Source organism: Chlamydotis macqueenii, chromosome 2, assembly GCF_036417535.1.
Source record: "Chlamydotis macqueenii isolate bChlMac1 chromosome 2, bChlMac1.mat, whole genome shotgun sequence".
In the NCBI taxonomy this organism is placed as follows: domain Eukaryota; kingdom Metazoa; phylum Chordata; class Aves; order Otidiformes; family Otididae; genus Chlamydotis; species Chlamydotis macqueenii.
The window spans coordinates 9240093-9257519 of NC_141557.1; positions in this window are offsets into that span (position 1 = coordinate 9240093).

Sequence of the window (17427 nt, forward strand, 5' to 3'; positions counted from 1 at the left end):
TGAAAGAGATATCAATTATATTTGTGCAAGAACATTTTTCCTCACTGTTTTTAGCCCTGTGTGTTGCACTGATTAAGGGGAATTGATCTTTGCTGCCATACGAAAATGGGAAAACAAACATGAGCTCAGTGGTTGTATAAGATGTGCTCGAGGGCCATAATTTGAGCCAAGAGCAACGCTTTGTGGCTCAGTCAGACCATGCAGACAAGTCTATCAAATGTACAACGTGTCATATACAGATTTCTGTTCAGGGGACCTTTCTGTCCCAGGCTCCACATTTATCATTGTCTCCCTGACAGGAGCTTTGCCCTGTTATCCTGACTTGTATGTCATTTATCAGTGTTAAGTACAACAAAAGAGTATCTCCTTAGACCCCCTTTACCCTTTCACATGCTTCTACCCTTGAATAATGATATCTGTCTCTGCAGCCAGAAATATCCCATTTCACCCTTCCCTTTGTATTATGTTAGTTGCTCAATAAATGATTAAAATGGCATTAGTGCACTATAAAATGAAAATTATTATATTATTGTTGAAGTCATGTGTAAGAGAAGAGAAAAAAGCATTTGGGTGCTTTTGCCCCCTTTCTAGGCCTTTCAGGTCAAAAGAATTTTGTATTAACAAAAACCATCCACAAAGTCAAAACATGGCAATGGCAATGCCAATGCAGCCCAAATCACAAAGCCCCAGGCCCAAATCTGAATTTTCAGCCATGGGTATAAATCACTGACTTCAAAGCAAACAGAGTGAATTATGACATAAACACTGAAATTAAAATAGCATTAATGGTCTTCCAACATTATTTCACACATGACTACTCCATTTATTTTCTTCAAGAACAAAGGGGAAGGAGGAGGGAATGCACCACAGGACCCTTAAAAAGTTTACAGAAAAAGTGCTGGAAATGACATCTCCAAGCAGCATTCCATGGCCATGTCTGCTGCCATGTTTTATAACAATGGACCGTCTTTATAGGAAGTTGGTAACATGCTGGAAATAATAAGCTTCACAGAATTTATGTCTAGCTACTGCCTTGCAAGTCGTTTTATAGACACGTGTTAGCAACTCTGTATAACAGGTACGGCCCAGGCACAGGTTATTAATTATAGCTTGGAGTTTCAATTTATAGTCAATAAAACCCCCAAACCAATTACAAGTTTATTTCTCATTCTCTCATGTGTACATACACATAAATCATCTGGTTCTCATACCCCTGCTCTTGCACCTCCAGCTCTGTTTTCCAGACCAATTTCCCCGTTCTCTTTCTGAAAAATAGAAAATACCTCGTCCTTTGGTCCTTCACGTTTTGCCCAGCCTCCTCATGCTCCTGCTCTCCTGAGCACTGCACTGGTCCTGGGCACTCCTCGCCACCGTGCTATATCCCTTCAGGCATCACTTACAGGATGCTGAGACCTGCAGCCTTGGGCACCGCAGCAATGGAGTCTCTGCAGGGGGAGAGAGCGCTGCATGGCATGGCTATTGCAAATGGATTACCTGGGAAAGGGTGAAAAGATCCCTGTCACTACCCCAGATTTTGGTCCTGAGAGAGTCACCAAGGTCACTTACATTTGTGTAACATCTGCCAAAGCCCCCCTAACAAAGGTGGGGTGAAAGATCCTGATGCTGAAGGGATGCCCAGGAAGAGGTTACTGGATGAAAACCAGGTCACCAGCTCCTGAAGCTGGTACAGCACCAGGAATATGAGTAGAAGTGGAAATGAGGGAGTCACTTGGAAGGCAGAGTGTCTCCAGGAGCTTTTGATTCCCAGGTTTGGCAGTTGAAAAGGCTCTTGGGGAGTCTAGGTGCTGGAGGTTGGTTGCCATTCCTGAGCAGATTTGCCTTTTGTATTTGTTTCCTTGTGACCATTTTCTTCCAATGTGGTAACTAAGAGCCTGGCCATAAGTCTTGCTAATTGCCTCCTCTCTTGTTTTGCCATTGAGTTTACTTGATCCCCTGTGTACACTTAGCTGAAAATTGTTAGATTTTTACCAAGTAGAAGAATCAGGTTCTGGACCAGGTTTTCAGCAGAGGGGAAAAAAAAACCCCTAATAAGTTTACAAAAAAGGACCATATAATGGTGTTTGCAAGCACTCGTGTGCTAGCGTGCCAGACTCCCAGGAGTCTGAAACTTCCCTGGAGATAGGACACTGTCTGTTTCTTGGTGATGAGGTGCTATCACACACTAGAGATCTAGGAATAAGTCTCTCACAGAGGCTGCCACCTGGCAGTACTCCTTTTTCAACTGAGAAGCTAGTCTCAGCCTCTGACTTCCCCAGGAGCATCTCTGGAAGGCAGCAAGGAGATCCGAACACCTTTTCTCTGACTGCCTTGCAAAGATACTGCCAAAAGATCCATCGCTGTGTGACCATCAGTGCATGCAATGTTTCTGATGAGCTCCTACCCCGACAAAGCCTTACTCAAAGACACTATGGCAGCCGTTTTCCCAAAATGCGATGCACTAACCTAACAGCCACTTGCCAGTAGAAGGACTACTCCTTTCCCTTTCCCTCACCTCTGCTCCCTCCTACATGCTCTTGTGATTTACCATGTGGTGGATCTGGGTCTCTCTAGATCCCTCTGCATAAACATTTTTTTCCTTGGTTACCAAAAATTACAGGAGATTGGACTGACAGACAGCAGGAGACCATGAGAAGGATCCGAGGAAAGCTAGAGATGGTGCACAGGAGAGAGTGGGAGCATGCAGCTGAGAGCAGGGAAAGGGCAGAAGACTCATGTCTCCATTTTTAAGGCAGTAGCAAGCCATTAGATCAGCCCGCCAGATCATGATACTTAGCTTAATACATACATCCTTAGCTCTCCTAGAGGTATTACTCATGGTACAACTGAAGAAAGTCTTCTCACAAGTGCCCCAGGCTGGTGGCTCACAGCTGCCCTATGATCAACTCATGACCTTTTAGTCATTTCCAAGTGATGAGCTCCCACCTTACAGGAGATGTTTTGGGTGTTAGTTCCAGACGTATCAGTTAGTATTTTACACCTTGAATGAATTTTATCTTATTTCCATTATTCCAGTCGAAAGTGTCATGTAATTCCTTCTGCTGAACCTACCAGCTCTTCTCTGGTTGGGAACACCTCCCAGCTTTGTGTCATCAACATACATTATCAACATGCTCTTGACAGTTGTGCCAATTTAGTATTTGCATTTAGGCTACGTTCTCAACAAACCACATGGTACTTCATATATCCTGACGCAGGATGACTTAACCCCATGTCATCACTTGGTACAGCATTTGATGCCGAAAGCTCTCCCAGCAAGATTGTTCTGACTGCCACCGAAATCAAAAGGGGTCTTTGCACTGATGTTGGTGTGCCAGGCCACCACACCAAACAGGCTGTAAAGTTTAAAATCAAGAAGTGTAAGTTGTGAAGAAAATAGTTTGAATATGCCAGTAGTTTTTCAGGCTAAATTTTCTAGCTTTATATTGATCAATACAATGGGAAAAAAACCCACCCTGTGTTTAAACAAAATTACACTGAATTGCTCAAAGGCAAAACAAAATTCTCTGCTCAGCTGTTTGGCTCACATTCATCTCCCTTTACTCCTATAGAAGTGACATTTTAATTAACTGTGTCAGGTGGATGTGTAACATCTCTGCTGAAAAGCTTGTATCTGCTCAGCTGTGTGTCATAGTTTCTATACCGCTAACATCTACAAGAGGTCACGCTTTTGTGGGAGGAGGATCCAAATTCTGAACAAACACTTTATAGTATATAATCTGTCTAAGCTTTTCTTCTACTTGCATAAATCTACAGAAAGTAGTGATTTCCTTGGATTATTTAAATACACATTTTTTTTTTTCTAGGAGCAAGCAAAAAAATCTCTATAGCAGGACCAAAAATCAGGGTTTTTTTTTTTGTGGATAATAAACAGTTTTGCATGGGATTGGTGGGCTAGATGGCAGTGATTTTGCTCCTGGAGCGACTGCTTTTGGGTCTGAATGAATACCTAAGTGTGCAAGTGTAAACCACTGCTTCTGCAAGTGCATGTGCAGCTCTGAGGTTCACTTTCTGTGAATGTTAATGGACACAGAATTCAATCACATGAATATTCAAAGAAAGTGAACACAAAAGCAGCACAACTGTGGTTGAAGCAAACAGATTTTAAAATGTAAGCCCAGAACCATGGCTTCTCCCCGCCCCGCCAGTGCGAGTGCATTAAACTTCGGGAGCTGTACAGTATTGACTGGACTCTGATTTTTTCAGGTAAATATAATGTGATACAAGCCATGAGACTCCACAGTCTTATGAGGAACAAGTCGGTTGTGTCACAAAGTTTGATTTGGATCTGAAGCTTTCATAGTCAACTGTCAGCTTAGACCTAAAAGCTGTGGGAAAGCTGTGGTGCGGGAAATACTTCTGCTGGGATGACAAGGAGATGGCCAAAGAAGAGGATCACTAGCTTTGTGAGAGTCCCTTCTCAAAGCAGAAGTGAGGGTGGGCAAACAGGCAAATAATGTGTGAAATTCTCTGAAAGGTGAGGGATGAAGGTGAGCAATACTTTTTTTTTTTTTTTTAAATAACAATGTATGTTGGGGTTTAAATTGCAAGTGTGTGATTTTAACATCAGTGAGTGGGAGGGAGAAACAAAGAAGGAACAGAAAACTATATATACACTTATATATGTGCTTGAACATATATTCTCCATCTGTCACCTTAAGACGTGCCCACTTAGCTGCAGCTGTGAGTGGGAATCTCTGAAAGAGGCACGGAAGTCGGGGTGGGCATACAAATATAATTAAACTCCAGGAGGCTGGAGTGCTGCGTTTTGTTATTCAGGAACTTTCCTGATGCATTTTGATTTTACTGATAAAGAAATCATGTGCAGACACACTCTACAGGGAAAGAACGTTGGAGGTTGTGAAAGAAACCAGTTAAAATAGAAGACAGGCAATTCAGACCTTTGGAAAAGCTAATGGTGTTTTTCCAAGCGCATTATGAGCATACGGTCAGTGGGAGCTCACCACGCAACTGGGATGTGAATAAATGGCATCTCCCCCAGTGATAATGGGGAAACTGAGGCACGTAGGTGATTCTGCAAAGCACTTAAATACATGCTTCAAGCACAGACCATTCTCACCGATGGCAAACATGACTGTCCTGAACTTAGTAACTGTCTGTCTCAAATCCCTCCTCCTTAAAGCAGGGATAATGTGATGGCTATGATTAGAATTATTCTATGATTAGAAATATCCATACTTCGCTGAGACAAAAGCGCACACATGGCTGAAGACCACAACACGAGACAGAGATGGGCTTGGGATAGGAGTGCTGTTGAGAAAATCAGATGCAACTGTCACCGATTTCACAGCAGTAGATAGTGAGGAAGAGCAAGGACTGAGGCTAGCAGGTGATGAATAGGATATGAAGGTATGTAGGAAGCCTCAGAGAGATGCACTGTTGAATCCCTGTTGGTGTTTCAATGGAAATTAAATGCAGCACACTTACTTACCATGCAGAATACACAGTAAGAGGCTTGGGTCTTCCTAGATACCCTTATACTACATCAACGCAAGTGGGGGATACTAGGGAAAGGGCCATTTTCTCCCCTCATTCACGTTGCAAGAGGGACAAGACATAGTGGAGCAGAAATAAGTCCACTTCTTTTCTGTATATTCCTTTCTAACCCTCTTCTTAAAATCCAAGGCAAAGCTGCAGTGATTTGTGCAGCCTCTATGGTCAGAATCCTCATTTCTTCATGCCACCTTCACTTCCACCGCACAGCAACTTGCTTCTTCAAGTTTCAATGAGCTATGGATTATGTTTATTTATTTAGCTAGTAGGACAGGTTTGGGTAATGTAGTCATTCTGTTAAGTCTTGATGCCTGTTCTAATGGCTTAACAACTGATGACAGACCCTCAATAATCAAATCTACATGTATTTTCAAGGAAATGAAATACTCCCTTTCATTATACTATCTTATTGGCACTATGTCAACTGTCATTTTACTGATACTCCTCCAGAAAAGTGAGATCTGGTAAAAATTTGCACTTCAGTTTGCATTATTTATCAGAATTTTAATTTTAGTATTCTGTGGCTGACTTCATAAATGTCTCATAATAAGTATAGCTGCAACTCAGTGCACAGCTGCATTAAGACCTACCAAAGCTCTAGCACACGAAGTCACTTGCTCTCTGCATGGTTCCAACATGGAGCAACTCTCTCTCTCTATTCCATGCAGTGTTAGCATCTCCTGCCTCTTCTGGAAATGTCACCAAATGACTTGGGGATGGCATAAACACATCATTGAAATAAATTTACTTAAAAGGATTGTGAACCTTGTTATACAGGGATATTTGCTTCGATAACTTACAGAAAATTGCTGGAATGGCTGGTACTGCCTGGCTGCTTTTCCATTTTTCTTCAATGAGAGGATTTAGTGAAAAAGCAGAATTTCAGCAGGTTTTGTCTCCCTGGAGTCATTTAGGAAGCAGGCACATAGTCTGCACCAGCCACGTGGGGTCCCTCTGCATTCAGTGAAAAGGAAAGACACCTCCATCTCTCTTATTGTGGGCTCTCAGAACTTACGCTGAGGGGCCACCCTGTGATTTTGGACACTCCCTCCTGAGGAAGATTTACTTTTTCTTGGATGTGGTTTGTCAAAAATGTTGCCTAAAAAGAAAAGTCCTGACAAAAACATTCTCTTAAGTGTCTATTTCATGAAAACCTCTGCTCTTTGAAAATGTTCTGATCTCTCACTTTGAACAGTATCCAAACACTGAAATAAAACCTAAACAAAGTCTTGTTGCTAGTTTTCTTTTTCCATATTCCAATGCTCCCTGCTTTCTCTCCATTTTTCTCTTTATTTTCCTTTGCTTTTCCAACAGAGGGAAAACAGAACAGAACATGAAATACAGAGAGAGTGGAAGATTAAGCCTATTTAACTACACTGTCAAAGGCTGTCTGAACACACAGCCAGGGACCCACTCAGGACTCTCGGGGTGAATACGGCTTCACCACAGGATATTCTCTGCAGAGTTGTATGGGATTAGGTGAGCAGGGTTACCTTGCCGCTTTCTACTCAGCCATTAACCCTCAGCAATCTGCTCTTCATACTCCAGGGCTTCTCTGCATTGAAAGAATAAAGAGAGAATTTACGGTACTGGCTCATTTCTGCCAGATATGGGCCCTGGTAGCAGATAGGCTACTCCTGACATCAACCTGGTTACTCAAAGCAGACAGGATGCTGCAAGTCAGACAGAGCAGCCTGGTTGATTATTCTGCAAAGATTTTGCTTTTTCAAATTTGCTTACATATCAAAATATGTGTTTAGCTGATAAAAGCCAACAGCTCCATCAGAGTCCATTACAGTTTATCAGGCAAATACTCAGTAATTTCCAAATTAGTCCATGGACTACAATACATTCAAGTGATCTTTATAATCTCTCTTGTAAAAAAAAATCCACCGTTACAAGAATTTCCTAAACATGGATTTACCAGGCAGATAGCTCGCAATGTAAATGACTTGTGTTTGGATAGGTAGAATGCATATCAAAAGGCATGCTCAAATGAGAGACCATATTGACTCTTTCCAAGCTGTTATGGTCTATTAGATAAATATTATCTTGGTTCAGGATTGTGGTAGTTTTCTATATGCACAGTTTCCTGATAAGCCATATGGACTCTCAGATAAAATTGTGTATTCAGATTTAGAAAGTGATATGGCTGAATAGCTGTAATGAGTATGAGGAAGCTTCTGTTAACCAATTAATCAGGATATGTCACTGAATGCCCCCTCCCCTGTTTGTGTTAGGATGTGCTAGAATATATACCCAGCAAACATGCATTGCTCAGTGTTATTTTGACAAAAACCACATGCCAGGGGCATGGCAACCAATCCTTGTACAACAGTTGTGGTTGTATTTGTATCTCTACAATACTGTGATTCCTTTCCGATTATTTTCCATCTTGTTCACACAAATGTACACGTACTTGCAACCACAGCTCACCAATATTGCCAGAAAGAACTCTGCTGATTTCAAAGGCATGGATTTCAGTCACACATTGCCTTTTCTCACTTAATAATACTGTACTAAACACATTTTTCAATCATCAATGGCAAAACCTGGGTGGATTTACATTTCATCGTCTACACGGAATGTGAGCTCCAGGGATTGCTGCATAACATGCAAAGTTCACACAAACTGACCAAGGCTGGGACACAAACCAAGAGAAGAACCATCAGCTGAAGCCAGGTCTTAGCTTTGTAGGTGACACACTAAGCAACCTCTTCATCTTTAATAAACACGGCGATTTGTCCAGTGCATTTGTACACCATGTTGAAGTGAGAAATGAGGTGGTGAATTCCAGTTTGTTTAAAATGACTGTGTATCTTAGAGCTGGCTGTTTTTTTCCTTCTTTGTACACCTTGCAAAAGAGGTCTCTTGCTATTACCTAAACAACTGCTACCTGAAGGGGACAAAAAAAAAGACATTATTTCTGGACAAATCAAATTTTGTCCAGCTTCTTCTCATGGTTAAAGGAGCAGAATTTCTCCTGAAAAGCAACACAAAGGTGTACCGGTTCAGCATTATGCAGAGACAACCAAAGTACCTTAGGGTCTTATAAATGATGCCTGGGATGCTTTACCATAACTGGCACTCAGAACAGGCAACATATCAATGCATTAGTATCTTGTAAAAAGTTTTTTAAAAAGATTTAAAATTTTCCCCCAGCAGGAAAAAGTGTCATATGGCTACTGGGTAGGATGCTCGAAGATAGCTGAGGAGAGTGAGTTTCCCTTTGGAAAGGGATGGTCCAGATACCGGCAAGGTCATGAGTGCCAGTACATTATTCCTCACAAATGGGTTAAACAGCTTTACTTTAAACCATTGCTTATTTTACCTCCAGACCTTAGAAGCTAAGGCAGCAGATGGCATATTAAGAAAGTAATTTTAGCAGGTGAGGAATGTAACTTCATTTGGTCCTTTGTTCCATGACTTTCTTATTATCTTAATATTATTTAAAAGTAGCTCTGCTTTGAATGGCTAAATTTGTTCTCTGAAGCATGCTGCTGAAATGTAAACATCATACAACTTTGATTTCCTATGAATAGAGAACACACGCTGTTACTGAAAAGAACATACAAGATTGCCACGCTTTAAGAAATCAAATGTTAATTATGAGCCGGGATTGGAGGACACAATAAGCTTTTGCCCATTCATTGTGGTCAAAGATAATTTCCAAGCCTTTACAAAAATTGTACTTTACAAGTCTGTTTGGTTTCATGTATTTTATCAGGAGAGCAGCATTTCCAGCTGCTAGTCCTTGCAGAGGAAGCTGTGGCTGCAGGCATTGTCTAATGCTGTTGCCCTCCTTTGCGAAGAGGACATCAGCACCTTGCCTGTGCTCACGTTCACAGCCATCCTCCATGAATCAGTGTTAAGATGCTCAGCTTTAAACAGCTCTGCCATGTTGTAAACGGGCTGTTGATGCTTTCACAGGACAAATTACACAACGGTGTTGGGTTTTTTTTTAATATATATATATATATAAACATACTTCCTTCTGTGTATATTAGTCTTTATGTCAAGTTTGGAATGTGAAAATGATGCAGTCATGAGCCTGAAGCATCAAGAGGTGCCAAAATAAAACTAACCACAAACAGTTGCTTTATCCTCCCCAAAATCTGACCAGACACAAGTGAAGATGAGGCCTGGTTTTCAGCAGTGACTGGATCCACTGAAACACGTAACTTACCAAACCAAAGTTGTGCACTTAGTACGAGTCTAGTATTTTATGCAGCTTATTTTAAATATTTTTTTTTAAATGAAGAAGAGCTGAGCATTGATAATAATGTTTCAAAGTTCTCCTAAAACCCACTGTGACTAAAAATGTTGACCTGTAAAACCCTAGGTAAGGGCACAGCCCCCCCCATTTCCAACGCGTAAGTCATTTGGAGGAACTCAGTGCTGGGCAGGGCATAACGGGCAGGAAATAATGCACATTTATTCTTGCTGCCACAAAGCAGGTTATTACAAGAACTCAGCTGACTTTATTCAAATAACCGTTTTGGAGACAGGCTACATTTCTGCTCCTTGTATTTCAGCGCACCTTTGGCACCGTCATACTCTAAGACCAGCGGAGCACTCTGCGGCCGGCTGTTCTGAAGACAGCTATCCCCTCCATTCTCCAGGAAACGCTGTTCTCATGAGATTTCCAGCACAGCCCATGCTCTGTTCAAAAGGCTTGGACAGGCTTGAATAAACATCTGACCTTCTTGAGGGAGAAAATGTAAACCTCCTTCCCCTCCCACCCCAGCTGTGATTCTTTTGAGGTTCTTTTCTACTATTTGTCTTTATTTATTAAGCAAAGACAATATGTTTGACCCTATATAAGAACAGAAGACGTTCAGACTTAAAGAAGCTTTCAGCTACAATGGAAACAAGTGAAGAAGTTCAAAACTGTGAATAAATATGAAGTTTATAGGAAGGAAGTTTTTATTTTAAGTTTTTTACACTGTGAAGAAGACACAGAATAAATAAAAACCCTTGTGCTTCTAGGTGCACAGCATATGATGAGCCCCATTCCCAGCTCAGTGCGACAATTGCTCCTATAATTATATCGCAGGTTTTGTGGAAGAAGTGCAGAACCACGTGGCTGGATCAGCCAGAATTTGGAAGGTCTTTCATGTTTTTATTTTACTAAAGTATTGCTATTTTCAGCCAATTTAAATGTGTGCCATCAAAACCCAAAGGTAACTTAAATAGATGCAGGTTTTCTTTTTTATTAAATGTATGCCTTTTCACTTGCCATTTTTCACTGAACATTTCATGTCCTCCTTCAAGTCGTTCTAGGTTCAGCCTCCAAGAGAGCAGCGAGGGAAAATCAGGCCATTTAAAAATAAAATAGATTACTTCTGCACAGCTTTCTTTAATCAAAACCATTATAACTGATGGCTCAGGGCCTTGATTACACCTCTTCAGAGGGCACCCCTTGATTTTGCGCGACAACCCTGATTATTTTATTTACTTATTTATTTATTTATTAGCTTTTACTTTCTGCCTTGATTTCTAGGTCACCGAATGAGGCTCTTTCTTGCTTTAAATGGACTTGCTTGTTTCTCAGTGGCAGGTTATTTTTCTTACAGGAGCTATGAAGTAAACATGCCCCTTTTTCAGAAGAAGACAAAAATTCCCGTGATCACATATTCCTGGAGTTCTTTTCTCCCCCCTAGCCCCTGTGGAGAGCAAGATTGGACCAAGAGTCATTCCTCCCGACCTCTCCCGAGCCCCCGCGGAGCTAAGGGCCAAAAGGTCATTTTCTCAGGTTCCCTCTCGAGGGAGAATCCAAAGGTCATTCCCTCCCTCCCCGACTCACCCCAAGTGCATCTGAGAGACACATAAAACTCCTTTGAAGAGAGAGGGGAGAGACTGACTCCATGTGCTTTACCTACTGCCTCTCAACAGCCAAGAGATGTGAACGAGGGCTGTGTGTGAAATGTTTACCTTGAAGCTCAAATCTACTCAGGCCTGGCCTTGGGTTCAAGGTTTGGCACTTTGTGAACTTCAGCAGAGATGGAGACTGATTGCTCACATAGCAGAGAAGTGGGCCTAACCATTTCTGCTTCCTTTTCTATTCCCTAAACCAGCCGCCTTCTTCCCACAGTCCCCAGGATCCTCCTCCCAGGTCTGGGTTATCTAGGAATTATCCAGGTGCCATTAGCTATGTGCTGTTGAACAGTTCTGAACCTCCTGATGTTCCTGGTTCTTAGTAACTGAGCTGCAGAGATAATTTCATGAGTGCCCTTAGAAAAGAAACCCAGATAGACCCATACAGCCTGGTGCTGCTGCCCACTGCCCCCGTGGTTTGGTTTTGGAACCACTCTGTGTTTTCCAAGACAAAATAGTCAAGGTTAGCAGATCTACCCTTCCTCCTCATCCCTTTCAAGGAAAAAGTCTCTTTTTTTCTTGCTCTCCAAATGACAAAGTAAAAGAGAGAGATTTCTCATTGTTAATTTCTTTGACCTGCCCAAGGAAGGAAGGAAGAGAAGAGCAACAGTGATTTCACAAGGTCCCCCGCAGAAGGGGGGCACCAAGGGTCACTTCCTCTCAATCTGTCCCCTCCGAAGGAGAGCAGTTAGGCTGTGTCAATGCCACGGTCCCTTTTGTGGTGGATAGGCAGCTGGAGGTCATCCCCTGCCCCAGCCCTGCTCTCGCTGCAGACGGACGCAGTCTCCTGCGCGCTTGCTTTCTGTCGCACACGGGGGGCTGGGGAGATTAGTTCTTTTTTTCCTCTCTCTGCTTTGTATAGAGGGAACTCACAAGTCATTACCTGGGCCCCTTTTGGAAAGAGACAATAACAAAAGGGCAGTTCCTAGGGTTTTTTTTTCTGAGGATTTTTCAGGCTGCTGGGGCATGGTAGAATTAGCTGAGCAAAGCTTTAGAATCCAAATAAAAGTGAAATGCAAAATAAAAGTATAGGTTTTTGAGCCACTTGGAGGTTTTGGTGACACTGCCCAGCACAGCTGCAAATCTATGGCAAAACTTCTACTGATCTCTGGGTACACAGCGGCCCTAAATTTAGGGAAAACACTAAGCTCCTGTGGAGCACTGCAAGAAAGCAAGGATCATGCAAAATACCCTGTAAAATTCAGGTTCTTTGTTATCAAACAGGAAACAATAAATAAAAACACCTATCCTGCTTTTTGTTTGGGCTTAGAACTATTGCAGGTGACTCCCTTAGGGCCTGATCTGAATACTTTGAAATGATGCATGCGAGTTTTCTGGCTGAATTTCTTGTGCTTTGGGTGAGGCCAGGACCAGGCTTCCACCTTTACATTAGTCTCTGGGAAGATCTTTAAAAAGCTGATGTGGAATTAAGAGTCCTTGTCAAGAGCTACTTTTTCACATATGATCTTCTGATTCTTTCAAGTCTTGGGGCAGAATTTTGCTCAGAGATAGGGGTTTGCAGTTCCCGTTGAAGTCAACGAGTTTGTCTTTGCTACCTCCAAAGCAGAGCCAAGGCGAATAAGCATTGTATAGCTGCTTATCTTGGAACAAGAATTTGGCCCTAAGATTAAAGTAAAACCCACACTTTTACATTGTAAAGACATCCTACAATTTCAGCCTTCACTGTTTTAAATGACAGGAACAGCAAGCTGCTCAGAAAACATGCGCAGACTTTCCACGTACTGATAAGACTGGCTGAGTAGAGAAAGTAATTCGGCAGCATAAATTAACGTGCACTCAGAACCTCCACATGAACTGCTTAGCAAGATTCAAAGCTCCTTTTTGACACACTCCAAGAACGTTTCCAGGAGAACAAATTGTAGTCAAGACTTCTTTCTTTCTTCCTTTTCTCCTCCTCCGCACTTCCTCTGCAGAGTCAGAATGACTGCTCTTAAGGCAGATGTTGACCCCTTGTACTGTGATTGCAGTCTGCGCATCTCAGCGCACTGAAATAATTCAGGACTTTCCCATCCAGCTCGTGAGATAAGGCTTTGCTTCTGTAGAAGCAGTAGCACTTAAATCTGGAACAACATAGTTTTTATGCCCTAGGTGAAACACATCTCTGCGACGCTGTGAGGCTTGGGCGGTAAATGGCCACAAAATGGTTAGAAATCCCCGTGTAAGTGTGCAGTATTGTTATTGTACTGCACCTCACCACTGCGCAGTTCAGGACTGCTGCCGTTCATCGGTGCTTCAGATGCCTCCCCTTACAAATGAAGGATTTAGCCTTTGCAAACAGCAGCAACGCATTATTCTACGTCCTCAGTTGCATGCAGATGGGACGCTGGTCCTCTGCACGGCGCTGAGCCTTTCTGCCCACGCGTTCAACATTGTGAGGGTGAACAGGATCCGCTCTCCTGAAGACTTGCTGGACTCACTGGAGAGTGAGCTCTGATTTCCACCCGTGCCCATGGATCCGTGGTTCTTCCTCAGAGTGCTCCACACTTCAAACTGAGCATGCGAGGACTCTTTATTAATTGTGATGACTGTGTTATTGCCACACAGTGCTGCTTGTTAAGAACACAATGAATTTCAGTCATTGTAGTATCCTTTGCTCCCCTCCCTCCCCAAATGCAAAGTACAAATCCACTTAAAAAGCAGAGATCTTTTGACTTCTAACAGAAACTTTTATCCGCATAAGAGGATAAGAAATTCATTAGCTTAAGTTCTGTGATTGTAACAGCTCATTAGAGAGCACTGTGCCTTTCAGAGTGAGCATGCCTCCAGCCCTACACTGAATCTGTCAAAGTTAAGGATAAAGGTATCGGACAACTTAAACATCCTGGAAAGCAATTTATTAGTTTTAACTATGCAGACCACAGGCTTCACGAAATAATTTTAATGAACAGTTATAAGCTTGACGTTCAAATCTTCATTTGTGTCTAATTGCAAGCAAAATATGAAATTGCTAAATAGATCTTTCTTGACAAGAAAAAAATACAAATTTTAATTTACAGTCAGTAATGATGTTTTCAGATTCATTTTGACTAATTGTTGTTGTTTTGATTTTTAAGATGACATAAACATTTCGATTTCACGCTTGCGGCAAAGTGCTGCTGTAAAAATGGCTTTTCTTCAAACAAGGGAAAAACTGCCACTTCTAAAGAAAAACCACAATAATCAGTCCTACTAATTTATTGAAAGAAATGAATAGTAAAGCAGAGTTCTCAGCCATTTGTCAGATCAAGAAAGTTAGTGATATGGTATTTTTTCATCTGTGGAATCTCGGAAAGCATGGCCTTGACAAAGCAGGTCGTTTGCAACATTTTATAAAACATATGAGGGAAGATTGGAATGTATTTTTCAATCTTCCCCTGCCAGCCTTCATGGCTTTAGTCAATTTATGCATCGTCTGTTAAAGTTCAATATGGGGCACTGGGTCCCAAAATGTACTTTGAAGCATCCATAGCAAATCTTCTAATCTCTGCTTTCACTATCTGAGCAACATACGCATTAAACTGGAATTTGGGATCGGCTTTTAGGTTGAGGGGTGAAACGCTTGCTTAGATAACCTACAGTATCTCAGCTTCAAGTGTAATGTTCAGGTTTGGATAAATGATTGCTTTTCGCTTTCCCCAAAGATAAATGATAAAAGATATAGTTTTATACTAGGATTTACAGACCTCTCTACCCACATATATGTGGACATCAAGTATTTCTTTTAAAATTTACATTAAATACAAATATTGCAAAACCAAATATCCCCCTGTGCCATTCTTAGAAAAATGTTCCTATTTTACAGCCTGTGAGGGCTGCAGTAAGCCATCATCATGTGCCTTTAGTGATCGACGAGCTTTCCTGGCTTTACTATTCTTATTTAACCTAAAGAAAGCTAATACCTTTCCTCTCCTTCAAAGAAAGGAAATTACACATTTTTGTGCGTGTAGCAGTACTATGACTTTACACCAGTTAACAAAATTTCACAAAAGAATCGCATAGGAGAAGGCTCAATGCTTTCTGCACTTTTGTTTCCAAGTACAGCTTCTCCTACACCAGATTTTTGGGTTTTTTTCTCAACTATTCCGTTTCCCCATTTCCTGCGTTTTTGCTTTGTTCTCCCGTATGTCATTTGAGAACAATGACTGTGTCGTATGAGGTAAGACGAGCTATTGGCACGGAAGGGCAAAGTCACAAAACAGTAATTATCATTGTAGGGTGCAACTGAGGAAAAAAATAATCTGATTTTGAAGCTGATCCTTGCAAGAGTAATCCTTCACTTGCAGAGTAGTGCAGTGAGTTGTTGCCGAACATTCCTGCTTTATAAAGACCAGAAGAATATAAAATCATGTTTTTTGAATTATGCAGCTATTTGCAGTTAAGAATCTTTATTAGGGGGAAAAAAAAAAAAAGAGATTTATGTAGGTTTTGCACTAGGCAGGTAGAAGGCACTTTTTCTCAGAAAAGTCCTCCTCAAGGCAGACGTGTTTTAAATATATACTCATCTTCAGAAAAAAACCCAATTATTCCACTTCCTGCTGATCAAAAACCACCGCGTCTTTTGGCGTCAACACACTTCTAACCGCATTGCTAAGGTTCGGCTGGACAGACCTTTAAAATTACCTAATTCCCACAAAAAAAAAAAAAAACCAAAAACCAAAACAGAGGCCGCCGCGTCCCACGCCCAGCCGCGGCCCACCACCATCTCCCGCCGCCGGCTCTGCCGCTGCCGGCTGCGCGCCGGGCAGCGCTGCCCGTTGGGCGACAGCGCCTCCCGTCTCTGCCGCCCCACCGGATTGGCTAAGCGGCGTTAGAAAGGTGGCCGCCGATTGGCCGGGGCCGGCTGCTGTTGCTATGACTCTGTTGCTAGGGCCTCGGCCGTCTCCAGGCCCTGCAGGAAACATGTAATGAATTATGGATGGTTGATTTTGTCAAAGAGGCCTGATCTGTAATGCAGATGAGCTGCAAGGCCCCCCTTTTCTTCTGGGTTCTTAAAAAATATATATTAAAAAAAAGAAAAAAAAATAATCTGAGTTTTAAATCAGAATCTGGCATTTGCGTCGTCCCCAGTCACAGCAGTGACTCCTGAATACTGATGTTAATTCTTATGCAAAGGCAGGGCCAGAGGTCACTATCTGTTATTTGTTCAGGAAAAGCTTGTAGGATTTTCACTGAACTCTGTGACCCGTTAGGGTATTATTTTTTCCCCCCTCTTTGGTTCAGAGACAAAATAGGATACAAACACCAGAAGTGGTATTTTCTAACAGTTGGAGAGGAAATTGTCCCCTTGGAGTGCGATGGAGCTGGAGGAATCCAGCAGCCAGGCCAGCCAGCACTCTGGCTTTTCTTGCCTCATAAAGGATATCTTTGCTCAAATATGACCTAAAACTTTCTGTTGGCGTAGTTTGTGCTGTTCAGGCTGTCATTAATGGTTTCAATGGCCTTTGGCTGAAGAGAGGTTCCCTGTGAGTGCCACATCTGTAACGTGCCCGCATCACACACATGCAAAACTGGATGTTGTTACCCACAGACAACTCCCCAGCTGGAACCCCCCACATGAACAAAGCCTCTGAGGCTTCATACCTAATAAATAACTAGCTACAATTGATTTAATTTCCCTAATCTTCATCTATAAAAAAGTACAGTGGATGTTACGGTATAGAAATTGTAATATTTTCCTGTAGTTAATGAATACTGATGTCAGAAGAGACACTTCTCTTGTGCTCATGCCGAGTTTACTTTTTTTTTTTTTTTTTTTCATACTGGTGACAAATTATTTCAATCCTTTCTGTGTCAGGCCTCTGTGGACAAATGTGAACTGAAAAATTATTAATTTTACAGAAAATAATGAGCATGACCCTTATTTTTGCCAGACTCAGCCAAGTGTGGGGCATCCTCAGCTGTCCAAATATTGATCATAGCGGAGGGCTCTTGGTGCCTTGAAGGTTCATGACCAATGTGGGGGATGAGGCAGCCCCACTCATCCTCAAAGCCCTGTTTTTAAGGCAACTGCACACTAAG